The sequence below is a fragment of the Psammomys obesus genome, unplaced genomic scaffold (genome assembly GCF_907164565.1).
Source record: "Psammomys obesus unplaced genomic scaffold, mPsaObe1.curated_primary_1811, whole genome shotgun sequence".
NCBI lineage: Eukaryota > Metazoa > Chordata > Mammalia > Rodentia > Muridae > Psammomys > Psammomys obesus.
Genome location: NW_026596051.1, coordinates 14470337 through 14484919, shown reverse-complemented (window position 1 = coordinate 14484919; position 14583 = coordinate 14470337). Strand labels below are relative to the sequence as shown.

Here is a 14583-nt window from a genome sequence, read left to right as displayed (position 1 = left end):
GCTCATTCATTCACTCTGGCGTGGCGGCCCGGCGTCAACCTGTCATCTCAGGTCCGCAGTCCCCTTTGGAGAGGCCGGCTGGAGAGAGTCGTGGACTTAGGCCCTTCTTGCGCTGTGCTTCCCCCTTCCCACTCCATGGCCAACCTGAGGCCTCCTCGTTCAGGGCCTTATCTCTCGGCCACCGCTCCCCAAATGGGGCAGAAATCTAGAAATGGCCTTATGCCTCCCGCCCCTCGTCCTTTGGGTCCTCAGGGACAAGTTGACAGAATGGGGACACTTGTACTAGTGGTAACACAACAGGAATGTCTGTCACTGATTATCCAGCCCCTATTGACTTCGAAGCCCTTTGCTAAGCAGTTTGTGTACTGAGCTCACAGCAGCCCCTGTAAGGTGGCTACTATTGCTTCACTCCTTTTACTCACGAGGACACGGAGGCACCGGAGGTTCAATCACACATGGAAGGTCATTCGAGTAGTAGAGGCAAAACCAGGCTTCCTATGCAGGTTTCCAGGGACCATCAAAGCAAGGAGACAAAGAAACCTGGAGCGGGTTCGGGGTCTAGAAGAGATTTGATATACTGTCACCATTATGTTGTTTGGATTGGTGTCAGGATGCAGCCTCTGGTCTGGTCTGATCGTCATTAGGAGGCTGTTCTGCCGCAGGCTGTTGCTGTCAGTGTTTTGACTTTCTGGGCAAGAGTCTGAAGGTTTTCCTGACTGTTGGGAATTATAAGGCACTAATATCCAGACACTGTCTTCATCATGTTTGAGGACCATTCCTTTTGCAGTAAAGAGAGGGAACGACAGGACCCCTTAGGTTTTTTTTTTTTTTTTTGGTCCTAGGTTCTAGAAGAACATATCTAAAGACAATGGCGCTTTGGCTGTGTCATGGTTCGTGGGATGAGTAGTCTGCCTGGGAGATGGGAAGGTGATTTGTGGATGGAGGGTGAGGTTCCTTTCCTGTGTAGACATGTTCTTGCCCCGGTTATGCCTTAGTTTCCCTGACAGCAACACAAAAAGCCTTGGTACCTTGCTGCTTCCTCTGGAGTACAATGAAGTATAATGAGCCTGTGGAGGTTCTTTGTGCTTTTGAAAGAAGCAGTAAGTAAAAGTGTTACAGTCATTGCTTCCCCCTTTTTTAAAAAAGCCAGTCTCACTCTAGCCCAGGCTGGCCAGGATCTCATTGTGTCTTGAGTTCCTAGTAGTCCTCCTGCCTCAGTGTCCCAAGTTCTGTGATTGATACAGACCTGAGCCACTACAGCCAGCTCTTTTATCTGTCCCTCTATTTATTCATTATGAGCGCTGCGATCTGTTTCTCTAGTTCCATTGAATTCACAGAAACTTAATAGTGTCACCTTATCCCTATGCTTCCAGGGGATAATTGTTTTAAAGCAACTTGTAGGAACATAGAGCTCAGAGCTCTGGCATTCTGTCCTAAAGTGAGCCCACTGCTTTTCTTGCCTCCCAGGAACTGTCAAGAAGCTGTTGCTAATCCGATAGAATCAGACCTTCAGAGTCTGTGTGGGGATCATCTGATGAATGTGGGCTGACTGGAAGCTTCACACTAGATAGCTTGAAGGGCTCAGAGGTCCAGTGGAAAGAGCACTCTGACTCCCTGCCAGTTGGCTCCTGGCTCCAGCCCCAGGTTAGCAGCTTCCTTAGTAGTGTGACCCGGATAATTCACCTGGGTTTCTATCCTTCTAAAATATGTAGCTGTAGCTAAGTGGTAGAGTATTCCCCAGCATTTGCAAGGCCCAGGCTTCCATGCTTAGCACTGAGAAAAATAAGGGTTTGGGGGAAATGTGTGGTACATGCCTAGAACCTCAGCCAGCACTCATTAAGCTGAAACAGGAAGAGGCCAACATGATCTACATAGGAAGTTCCAGCCGTGCCTACATAAAAAGCCATGCCTTGACTCCAAATAATCATAAGAAAACACTGTGGACCCACCTCCAGTGTCTGTAGGTGTTAGATGATGATAACTTGTAGAGTTTGGTGCTGATGACCCTAAGCCATGGTACCGCTGGGGCCTGTGTCTGGGAAAGGCTATTTGCCCTGGGAGGGTACTGCTTCCTTCTCCAATTAGATCTTTAAATACTAAGGACCACTCCCGTTCTTCTCTCTTCACTTCCTAAAAGTATTTGAGAACAGTTTGTTATGTGCTCACTTCCCAAAAAACCCTCAAGGCTGGCCCCAAAGCCTGAGGTGCCAACAGGAGGCAGGCATGGCCTGGTTAGGCTTCATGCCTTAGTGTGTTTCTGGTGGTCGATGGGTACATGTTCTTTGGAGGCATTTCTGTTTCTCAACAGGTGTTTTTTTCTAAGATACGTTGCTGATATTATCACAGGTCAGAAGATATTTCTTTCTTTTCTTTTCTTTTTCCTAATCTTAATCACTTTACATAGAGATGGAAAAATACTCTAGGGAGAAAATATAACCCAAACAGTTGGGGAAATTAAAAAATAAAAACCAAAAGTACTTGGTCAGGCGTAGTGGCACTTGGAAGGCAGAGGCAAGTGGATCTGTGAGTTTGAAGCCAGCCTAGTCTACAAAATGAATTCCAGGACATCCAGGGGATCACAGAGAAACATTGTCTTGAAAAACAAAACCAAAAAGAAAAAATAAATCCTTCTTGAAAATCTGCCAGAGGTTCCTCCTTTCCCTGAGCTCACTCTTAGCACAGCATTGAAGCCCTCCTAGGCTCTCACTTCACCTGGCCCACGGGTCTCCATCCTCTCACTCTGCTCTCTGACCTCCCAGTCATAGTCAGCTGCTGCCCTTCTGCAAGCTGCGCCTGTTGCTCCTTGTGCTCTTCTCTCTCCCTTCACCCAAGTCCTGTGCTTCTCCTCTGGTGTCCCGTGGCAGTGGTCAAAATGAGTGTGATTGTCTGTTTAATTGGCTGCCTTCTTAGCGAAGATCTCTTAGGCCTTTGCAAGAACTTGTCTGAACTGTATGTCTCCTGTGACTGGTAGAGGAGCTTAACTGCTCTCAAGTCGCCATTGCTCTGCCCAGTCTGCAGAGTGCCTGAGGGCCTCCAGAGTTCTGGGGATCAGGGAGAGGGTAAACCTTCAGTAGTCCAGGCTGATGTTTGCCAAACCAGTAAGCTGGATTCTGCATGTGTTGACCTGTTTTGTTTTAGTTTTACAAACCTCTAATTCCAGGATGGAGCCTATTAGCTAGTTGGGCCAAGAGGCTTGGCTGTGGTTCTAGATTTTGAAGTTCCCTTGTGTCTTCAGCCTTGGTCTGTCCTCCAACAGGATGGTCTCTAAAGATGGAAGTCTCCTTCTAGTTAAGGCAGAAGTATAGCTGATTGACTCCAGAAGTTCCAGAGCTTATCAGCTAGGATGCCATAGTTACTGATCCCCCAGGTTCCAATTTATTCCTCTCAGTGTATCCTAAGATAATAGATGGAATTGATAGATGGTGGTAGAATTGGGAATAATACTTCACAATCTTCTATTTTGGGGGGTGTGTGTGTGTGTGTGTGTGTGTGTGTGTGTGTGTGTGTGTGCCACAGGGCACCTGTGGATGGCAAACAACAACTCCCACATGTTGGCTCTCTCCTTCTACCGTGGGGGTTCAGTTGCAGGGATCACATTCAGCTTGTCGGGCCTGGCAGCCTCATCCAAAACACCAGGAAACTTTACCACCACTGATATATCCCCAGTCCTCAAAAGCTTTTTTGTTTGTTTTAGACAGGGTTTCTCTGTGTAGCCTTGGCTGTCCTGGAACTCACTCTGATGGCCAGGCTGGCCTTGAACTCATAGAGATCCACCTGCCTCTGCCTCTTGAGTGCTGGGTTTAAAGGTGTGTGCCACCACCATCTGGCCTTAAAAGCTTGTTTTTAAAAGTTAGTTTATGTATATGACTGTCTGCATGTATGTATGTGCATGATGTGTATGCCTGGTGCCCTTGGAAGCCTCAGAAGAGACTGATAGGTCCCTGGGGCTGGAGTTACAGACAGTTGTGAGCTGCCATGTGGGTGTTGGGAAGTGAACCTGGGTCCTTTGCCAGAGCATCAGATGTCTTTAATCCACTGAGCCACTTCTCAGACCCCCAAAAGCCTTTAATTATGCTTATTTATTTTGTGTGGGGTCAGGGACATCCTTGCCGTGGCCTGTGAGAGTCAGAAGTCAGCTTTTGGGAGTGGGTTCTCTTCTGCCACCATCAGGGTGGCACCCAGGGCTCAAATTCAGGTTATCAGGCTTGGTAGCAAATACTTTTACCCACTGAGCTGTCTCAGTGACTCTTTCCTCAAAAGCTTTAGAACCAGTGCTTGCGTGTTTGCTGTAAGTACTTCACTAGCTATGTTATATACAGGAGTAGACTTGGCAGCTTTTGCTTTTAAACCACACCCTAATTGTTTTGGTGTAAAGCTCTTCGAGGTGGAATGACAGTGTTTGTGTAGCCAGCTATTGAGTCTGCTTCCATCGTCTTCATTCTTTGATCTTGAACAGTTGAAGTGCTTGCTGTTGAGATTTTGACAATAAGTGAAAGGAGTTTGAGCCAGAACAGCTGAGGTAAACCAGCCAGCCCAAAGCTCAGTAAGAACAAGAAAGGGTGAACTTATTAAGCAGTAAGTCTCAGAGGCTAAAAACATTCTTGGCCTAGGTTAGATTGTATAGAGGCTAGAAGCTTCCAGCACTAGGCCTAGGTTAGCTGATGGAGGCAGTAAGCCTCTGAGAGAACAATTGAACCAGGAGAATAAATGTTCCTTTTACAAGGCAGATCTTTGTGAGTTTGAGGCCAGCCTGTTCTACAGAGTGAGTCCAGGACAGCCAGGGCTACACAGAGAAACCCTGTCTAAAAAACCAAACCAAACCTAACCTAACAAGATGTGAGAAAAACAAAAGCCATAGCAGCCAGAGCCCCTTTAAATGGACACGTACCATCTTAAAAGATGCACGTATGTAAATATAGTCTTAGGACTCCACTACAGCAGAATAAAGCCAACATGCCCTTACAGTGATGGCAAGCCATTCTCCTGACGTGTAGTGTTCAGTCCGTTTACTGCATCCTCATTGCTCAAAAGCACCAGGTGGCTCCCACTTCTGCCATGGTGGTAGTAGGCTTGGCACCGAGGACCTCATGCTTGCTGAGCTCCTGCTCTATTACTGAGCCCCATGTCTAGCCCCAGCTGTTCCTTTGGCCTGGTTGATATTTCCCATACAACCTTACCTCAAGGAGGCTTTCTGTGGCCGTTAGTTAAATTTCAACGTCCTTTCTCCTGGCTCTGTGCTTACTATCCTCCTTTTCTGGCTTTTTTTTTTTTTTTTTTGGGGGGGGGAGGCAGTGTCTGCAGCTCTGTTTTTTGTTGTTGTTTTGTCTTATTTAATCTTGTCTGCAGAGATTTCTTTTTTTCCTTCATTGCACACAAACAGCTTCCAGTGCATGGTAGGTGCTGGGTGAATGTGTGCACATGTATAAGAATACTGGAGAGTAGCAGATAATTACCTTCTTAAGATGGTAGCTGTAAGAAATGTGTCTTTGAAGTGATGTCATCCAAGCTGAGATTGAAGGATAAATTGGAACAGCCATAACAGGGCAGGAGAGGATAATCCTGGTAGGATTAGCAAATAGATAAACAATGAGAAGGAAGCATCTATCGAAACCCTGAGGGCCTGTGGTCTGAGAGCCTTGGAGGCCTGGCAGTGCTCTTATTGCAGCCCATGTCACAGTTCCCCACCTCCTATAATCTCCTCACGTTGAGCCTGTGAGAGCAGGCTATTGAATGGCCTGCTTCACTGAAGGAAGGAGCCTGAACTTGTCTCTCCTACATTGCTTTTCTGTTGTTTTGAAGAGTCACCATGACCAAGGCAACTTAAAAAAGAAGGCATTTAATCTGGGGACTCAGGTTTCCAGGGGGTTAGAGGCTGTACCATGGTGGGGAGCATGGCAGCAGGCAGACATGGGGCTTGGGCAGTCGTTGTAAATTTTCACATCTGATCTATAAGCCAGAGGCAGAGAGAGGTGACTGGAAATGGTGTGGGTTTTTGAAAGTCCACCTCCAGTGACACAACTTTTCTAACAAGGCCACACCTCCTAATCCTTCCCAAACAGTTCCACCAGCTGGGGACCAAACACTCAAACATCTAAGCCTGTAGGGACCATTCTGATGCAAACTACCAGAATTATGTATTTATAAGTAATTAATTTTTGTGGCTCTGAGGATGGATGGAACCATGGACCTTGTGCATGCTAGGCAAGTGCTTTGCCGCTGGGCTCTTCTGTCAGCCTGTTTTTCCCATTTGAGATGTTGCCACCTGGACATCTACCCTGTGCCATTTCTTCTCTCTAATCATGTTTATGCTTAACCTGTAAATGAGCTCAGTGGTCTGGCATTTTCCATTTCAACATAGTCAAAGTAGTTTGAGACTGTTTTACAAAACATGACATTTCTTGAAGAGTTGAACATCAGTTATCAATATGTATTAAGCACCTGTTTCCTTGATGGACACATAAGAAAGAGGCGGGATACAGTGGTGAACAAATCTGCGTTCTAGCTCACATGAAATCTGCATTGTGAAGGAGGAAAAACAGACACTGTAAGTACTGTGTATATTATGTAATGCTCTGAAAGAGAAAAATAAGAAAGAGGGCTAGAAAGTGTTGGAGATTGATTGAAGAGGCGCATTGTTTTGGATAAAGCAGTCAGTCAGTTATAATAGTGCAAACCTGTAATCCCAGCACTTGGAAGGCTGAGATAGGAAAATCATGAATTCTAGGCTACATAGTGAGTCCTAGGTCAGCCTGAGCTAAATAAGACCTTGTCTAAAAATAGGGGAAGACAGGTGTGATGTATATCTTTGATCCTAGAACTCCAAGTGCTTGGGAGGCAGAGGCAGGTGGATCTCTGTGAGGCCAGCTTGGTTGACTAGCAAGTTCTAGGCCAGCCAAGATGAAATTTTAAGACCCTGACTAAAAAAATATAATAATGAAAGAACTAATGTAGGGCTGGTGAGATAGCTCAGTGGATAAAGGCACTTGCTCCCATGCTGGAGACTCTGATTTTGATTCAGCTGGCACCCTACATGGTAGAAGGAGAGAACCAATTTCTGATTTCAACAAGATATCCCCTGACCTCTATTTCTACACTGTATATGTGTGTGTGAGAGAATGAGAGCGAGAGAGCTTCAAGAAAAAGTAGTCAGAGAAAGCCTTAAGAAGAAGGTAACAGGTGGACATGGTGTCTTTAATCCTAGCATTTGGGAGGCAGAGGCCTCTGAGTTTAAGGCCAACCTGTTCTATATAGCACACTCCAGAACAGCCAGGACTACAGAGATCCTGTCTTTAAAAAAAGAAGGTGGGCTGGAGAGTTGGCTCAGAGGTTAAGAGCACTGGCTGCTCTTCCAGAGGTCCTAAGTTCAATTCCCAGCAACCACATGGTGGCTCATAACCATCTGTAATGAGATCTAATGCCCTCTTTTGGCATGGAGGTGTACATGCAGACAGAACACTGTATACATAATAAATAAATCTTAAAAAAAAAAAAAAAAAAGGTGATGTCTGAGCCAAGACTCAAAAGAAATAAGGTTCAAGACATGAAACTATCTGGAGCAAAAGCCTTCCTAGCAAAGTGGACAGATGGTGCAAAGGCCCTGCACATTATAGAAACATGTCTGTTGTACTTATAGATTAAAAAAGAAACCTGGGCTGGAGAGGTGGCTCAATGGTTAAGAGTACTTATTTTTGCAGAGGACCTGGGTTCAGTTTCCAGATACTGGGTATGGGAGCAGATGTGGTCAAGAAATTGAGGTTTTAGTCTGGGAACCTGTTAGAGATGGTGTTTGTAGTAAGTGGATGGTGAAAACTGGAGGGTAAGCAGTTTGGGGTGGGAGAAAGGCTGCCTGAGGACAGTTTTGATCTTGTGCAGTTTGCACCCTGCTCAACCTTCAAATAGGGAGATCATCAGTTAGGAGGCTTGGGTATGAACTGGGAGTTGAAGTGAGTGGTTGGGCCTAGGGTTGGTAAGTGTGAGTTGTCAGATGAGATCTTCAGAGATGAGATAGTGTAGCTGGAGAAGAGAAGAAGAGGTATTGGGCATGAGCCCTAGGGCTCTCTTTTGTTGAAAGGAGGAGATGAGACAAAGGAAAGGAAAAAGCATGGCCAGTAGGGTTGGAGGAAAGCAGAGTGTGAGTCCCTGGGATGCAAGGGAAGAAAATGTCTAGGAGGAGGCTTTGCTGGCTAGTGGCAGTTCAACTTATTATTTGACAAGACCTCTGCATCTTCTGCTGGCAGAATCCACCACACTGAATCTTGAACCTGGTACCTTGTACTTCCTTCTCTAACCTCATTTGTTCATCTCTTTTCCCAAGTCCCTTGTTTTGTGATATGTAGCCCAGCCCCAACCTCAAACTCCATTCCTCTTGGCTCCACTTCCCAAGCGCAAATGTCATCATATTTGGCTCAGTGGTGGCTTTTTATATATTCAGGAAAATAATCACCCTGCCACAGACTCATTAATACATGCATTTCATTGGGCATGAATATGGTACTCTTCTTTTGGTGTCCTGGCCTTTGTTTTTAAGTGGATTACGTGACCGTGAAATGAGACAGAGGCTGTAAATTACTCAGACCCCATCCTTCTTCTAGATAGCATTGGTGGCTCTACTTTTCTCACGTCCCTGCCTTGTTACACTGGTATTGAGTGAGCATTCTTCTTGTCACCCATCTTTCCACATCTGCTTTATCTTCCCTTCACCTCAGAGGACTTCCCTAATGCTCCACCTATCTCAGGACCCCCTCTGAACTTTGTGACAATTTTCTGAAGGGCAGGATCACTCTCCTGTCCTCTGCAATCCTGTCTTTGGCCTACTGTGTACAACTCTTGTGTGGGCCTAGTTCCAGGCCTGCAGTGGAGGGCACTCCATGCAGTGCCTGCTGAATGGGTACCCACAGTTCTCTAGAAAGTGTTCCCTTTGATAGGTGGGAGAGCAGAGATTATAATAAGCCTTGTTCTGTGCTCTCTGGTTTCTTTCTTTTTATGTTAATTAAGTATTGTCATAAAAGAAGTCCTTACTAATTTGTTTATTTTTATTTATTTTTTAAATTATTATTATTAGTTTCTGAAACAGGCTCTCACTCTGGCTGTCCTGGAACTAACAGAGATCCACCTGCCTCTGCCTCCCAAGTGCTGGGATCAAAGGTATGCACTACTATGACCAGCTTGTTGTTTTATATGGCCAGCTTGCTGGTTTATTATTTTTTTAATTATCGTTTAGATTTTATTTTTTTGTTTTTTTCCAGAGAGTATTTCTCTGTGTAGCCATGGCTGTCCTGGAACTCTCTCTGTAGACCAGGCTGGCGTTGAACTCAGAGATGTGCCTGCCTGTGCCGCCTAAGGGCTGTGGTCAAAGGCATGCACCACCTACCTGGCAGGGTTTTTTGTTTGTTTTGTTTTGTTTTAATCCAGAGGAATGTGGCTCTTTTTTGACAGCTGCTCTTTCGGCTCTTTCCATACATTATTGTTGGAGATTAGTTGGAAACGGACACCTGATTCTGAAATGAGGTTCGTGAGGCTCACTGCTGATGAAGGACTTTTGCTTGCATGTGGTATTTTCTACCTTTGAGTCCTTTTCATATTGAAGCTTTTAATTACCATGAGCCTCAAGAGATTGCTTTGATTAATCAGTTCTCATCCAAATCCCAAGAGAATCACAGCTTGGCAGGCTTTCCCACACAGGCTTTTACTAGGCATGTTACCAAACCTGATGTTCCTGCTGTTTCAGGTTGATAGATGGGCCCTAAAGTAACCTGCTCTTCGACACCTGAGGAATTCTGCAGGGATGTGTGGCAGTCCATAGTTTGTAGCCGTTAGCCTGACCTGTGTGCGTTTCTCCCAGGGCTTTATTCAGAGGGGACTCTTTGCCTCCCTGGACAGTGGGACATTGTGACCTCCTCATACGACAGGGTTAGGGGTTGTTGGCACCACTGTTTTCTAGTCGAGCCTTTCTGGAACTAGCATTTCTAGCTCTAAACAAATGCCTTATGCCATCTTAGCTTCTGTTTTCCTTATCTGTAAATCTGTGCTATTATTAAAATCTTCACAGATACTATAAAGATGGAATTTTTAATTGATATGCCTTTATTACATTAACTTATTGTGTGGGCCATAAGTGTAGCAGTCAGAGGACAAGCTGCAGGATTCTCTCCTGCATGAGTCCTGGGAGTCAACTCAGTTCATCAAGCTTGGTAGCAAGTGTTGGTGCTGAGCCATCTTGCCAACCCCATGAGGACTAAATTTAAACTCTATGTGGTGTCTATCCCACAGAGTGTGGCTGTTTGTCATACTTCTGTAATCACTGTCTTTGTTATGCATTTCATGCTAAGCCTAAAGAACATGGGATATTCTTTTTCATAGTTGATGGGCTGACTTGGAAGAGCCTGCTTTATGAATCTGGTGATCACACTGTCTCAGAGAGAAAGTCTAAAGTCTCGTTTCTCTCCTGATGACTCACCTTTTCATCTCTGAGTTGGCCTTTCCTGTTTTCCCTGTCTTTAAAGTGAACATTTGTGCTTACCTGTGAGGAGCCTTTTCCTTTTATAAGACTATTGGGTGGTGGGTGTGGATAGCTCCTTGGTAGAACGTTTGTTTGCTTTGTAGGTATGATGCTGAGTTCTATCACCAACACCACTAGAAAAAGTAAGAGATTGTCAGAAGGGGAGAAGTACCTGGAATCCTACTCAGCCTCTTGGAGAAGGGTCACCGTTAGGCAGGGCATAGCGCAAGAGGGGACATCAGTGAGGTAAACCAATCTCTGTCCCCAAGACAGAACTGAAAGAGCAGAGCTCATGCAATGACCAAAGGGTGACTTTTCTGTCTTAGGGGGAAGAGAAATGGCAGCCACACTCCAGCCCCTTCATTGTGTGTGATTCTACGTGTGTGCTGGTGCATGACTGTGTGTATACAGTCACGTGCTGTGTAGGCCAGAGGTCAGCTTAAGCTGTTAACTTTTGAAATGGTCTCTCACTGGTCTGGAATTCACTAATTATTCTAGTTTAACTGCCTAGTAAGCCCCAAGGATTCACCTGTCACAAGTGTGTGCCACCAGCCTTTTCACGTGAGTTCTGGAGAACTCAGGTCTTGGGAGGCACTTTACCAACTGAGCTTTGCTCCTGGCTGAAGAAAGCTCTTTTTCATTCTTTCGCTTTCTTAGCATTTCCCCTTTCTTTTCTCTTTACTTCTGAGACAGGGTCTCACTGTGAAACCCAAGCGGACCTGGAACTCATGATCCTTGTTCCTCAGCCTTCTGAGGACTGGAATTACAGCAATGTGCCTCTGTACTCATTCTGACTTAGTCCTCACTGTCTTTGAGATCCATGTATTCATATAGCAGATTTCTGAACAGGTGTCATCAGGGAAGGATTTAACAGTTGAAGCTCCAGCCTAGACCTTCAGGGGTTAGTTCTTCCTGCCTAAATGTCCGTGCTTTCAGAGACAGTGCTGGCCTCTGAGCCAGAACTCCTTAAATAGTTCTCATCTCTTTCCTTTTGTTTTGTTGATCAGCTCATTAATTCACCAAGTGCCCCCAGTGTTTAGTGCATGTGCCATCAGGCCATCGTCAGAACTTCTCAATGCAGAGGTTGGACGGCTCTGACAAGAAGCTGCTCTGAAAGGAGGAAAGTCCTACTCCTGCTCAATGTCTGGCCTTTTTTTCGTCCTCAGAGAGTTATGGTTTTCCTTCCTACTAAAGACTTAATAAACTCAGCATAGTGTTACATACCTATAATTTTCTCACTCAACCGAAGCAAGTGGATCATGAGTTTGAGGCTAGCCTGCCCTCCATAATGAAGCCCTATGTCTTAGTTATCTTTCTATTGCTGTGATAAAACACTCTAACCAGGGCTGGAGAGATGGCTCAGAAGAACTGACTGCTCTTCCAAAGGCCCTGAGTTCAATTCCCAGCAACCACATAGTGGCTCATAACCATCTATAATGTGACCTGGTGCCCTCTTTTGGTATGCAGGTGAATATACAGGCAAACTGTAGACATAATAAATAAATTAAAACAAACAAACCAAAAAAAAAAAAAAAAAGCCACTATGACCAGAAGCGGCTTGGGAAGAAAAGATTTTATTTCAGTTTACAGCTCCACATCACAGTCCATTGTAAAGGAAGTAAGGGCAGGAACTGAAATGGAAGCCACAGAGGAACACTGCTTACTGCCTTGCTCAGCCTGCTTTCTTTTACACCCAAGACTACCATCGTGTGGTGGGCCCTCCCACACCAATCATTATTCAGGAAGGTGCCCTACAGACTTGCCTACAGGCAGTCCGGAGGAAGGCATTTTCTTAAGATAACCTCTTCCTAGATATGACTAGGCATGTGTCAAGTTGACAAAAAAAAAAAAAAAAAAAAAAAAAAAACAACAACAAACAGGCCATCTTGTCTCAAAAATCCAAGGAACACCTGTGAGATGGTAAAGGCATTTGCCACCAGGCCTCATTCCTGTAATCCACACGGTGGGAGAACCAACTCCCACAAGTTGTCCTCTTACTGCCACACTCGAGCTGTGGCATACACATTCCCTGCCCCAAGACAGACAAATAAATGTAAAAAACAAAACAAAAACCCTAAATACATGGAAAAAGCAATAAGGTTTACTGGCTGTGCCTGGCTGCTTGCTGACTTTTTCCCCTCTTTTGTCAAACCCTTAGAAACCTCTTATGGTGTTTGCAGTGATCACCCGCTGCTTCGTTTTTATTTGACACCAGAAGAACAGCCATTGGTGGGGAAATGGCTTCTTCATTGAGTAGCAAATCAGAACATTTGAAATGTGGGAGGAGACTGTTACCTGGTTTTCAAACTGAGCATTGAACTGTGGGCTCCCTGGGGGCCCAGGTCAGGAGGGAAGTGAAGGGCATAGTTGGAGGAGGCGGGGTCTAGCCCCCAGCGATTCTTCTGTCATCAAAGTTCCACTTTCATCTGTTGGCACGCTTTGTTTAAAAGGGGTCTGAAGCTCCTGACGATTGGAAAATACAAGGCCCGAGTCAGAGCTGCTCCCAAAGGCGCACAGCTGTATGTAGTAGAGCCAGACTTCTGGCAGTCATCCTGGCTTTGGCTCAGCCTTGCTGTATTTGTTGAAAGTTAACTGCAAAGCCTTCTGTTCCTGGTCTGTCTGGTGCTTGTCACAGAGTTTGATTTGTTGTGAGTCCTTGGTTTTGTAGCTTCCTTGGGAACCTGCCTTTTCATTCATTGAGCCGGCCAGTATTTGGTGAGCTCCTGGAATGTGCCAGGCACAGTGCCAGTCACTGGGTTGACAGCATTAAACAGAACAGAGCCCAAATTATAGGTATGAAGGCTGCTCCGGAGATGTTGGAGAGAGGAGTGAGTGATGCCGGGAGGCCTGTGTCCCTCTGGCTCCAGAGAAAGGAAGCTCTGCGGGGCAGGAGAGTTCATCTAAAGCTGAGGCTACAGAATGCGCACGTTGATGGAACTAGTGTTTGGGATAACACACAAATCCACCTAAGCTGCTTTGTGTTTAAACAGGTAATGGGTACTCACAGCACAGCGTTTCCAAGTTATGTCAAAGGGCAAATGAGTCATCTCACACCCCTTTCCAGTCACCCAGTTCCCTTTCTGGAAGGAACCACTGATAATTTTTTTTTGTGGATGCATTCGCAAACTTACAAGATACTTGAATTTTATTAATATTTATTCAAAGTATTGATACTGGCATACTTCCTATACTTTGCATCTTAGTTTTTCATTGACTGTCTTGGGTAGTTAAGTTAAAAGCATGTTGGACTGGAGAGATGGCCTGGTGGTTAAGTCATCTGGCTGCTCTTCCAGAGGACTCAGGTCCCACAAAGTGGTCACAACCATTTGTAACTCCATTTCCAGGGGATCCCATGTCCTCCTCTGGCCCCTGCGGGCGCCAGGCATACAAAAGGTGCACAGACATACATGCAGGCATGCACATAAAACTTCAAAGCAAAACAAAACATGTGTATCTGGGGATAGTGCAGCGTTCTTTTAATCGCAGAACTCAGGACACAGAGGCAGGTGGATCTCTGAGTTAAAGTATCCACAGCATTTTGCTATTACAAAGGTTGCTAAGTAAATAACTTTGTTTTTATATAGAAAGTTCTGGAAGTCCAATTACTAAGCCAAAGAGTAATTTGCAGTTTTGAAAGCTACTGCCAAACTACTGTAAGTGTTGTATAAGACAAATTAGTCTTTTGTTGACATCAAATAAGAGTCATTATTTTCTACATTTGTACCAAAATGGAACTTTATCAGACTTTTGGGTCTTCATCAGTCCAGTAGCTGATCAATAGTATTTTGTTGTAACTTCAGTTTCTTTGTCTCTTTTATTATGACTTGACATGAATGTTTATTACTTCATAAACTGTCTAATACATCCTATATTCTGCTCTTTGTATTGGTGGGTTTTGTTTGTTTTGTGACAAGGTCTTTGTATGTAATCCTAGGCTGGCCTCAAGCTCTCCATCATCTTGTCTTCCTGGGGCTGGGCCCCATGTGTCTGCCTCAGTTCTAGATTTTCTAGAAATGATTTTGCCTTTGTCATCAATGTAATGACACTTTTTGTGATTTTGTAATTTGCCTTTTTTTTTTTTTTTT

The 14583-nt window shown here is 44.9% G+C and overlaps 1 protein-coding gene across 4 annotated transcripts in view; it reads left to right on the top strand.

Annotated features, from left to right (window-relative positions):
• The window catches only part of Ap1b1 (adaptor related protein complex 1 subunit beta 1), a 79975-nt gene that overhangs the window by 32883 nt on the left and 32509 nt on the right, over positions 1–14583 (top strand). The gene's annotated exons all lie outside the window — the stretch shown is intronic.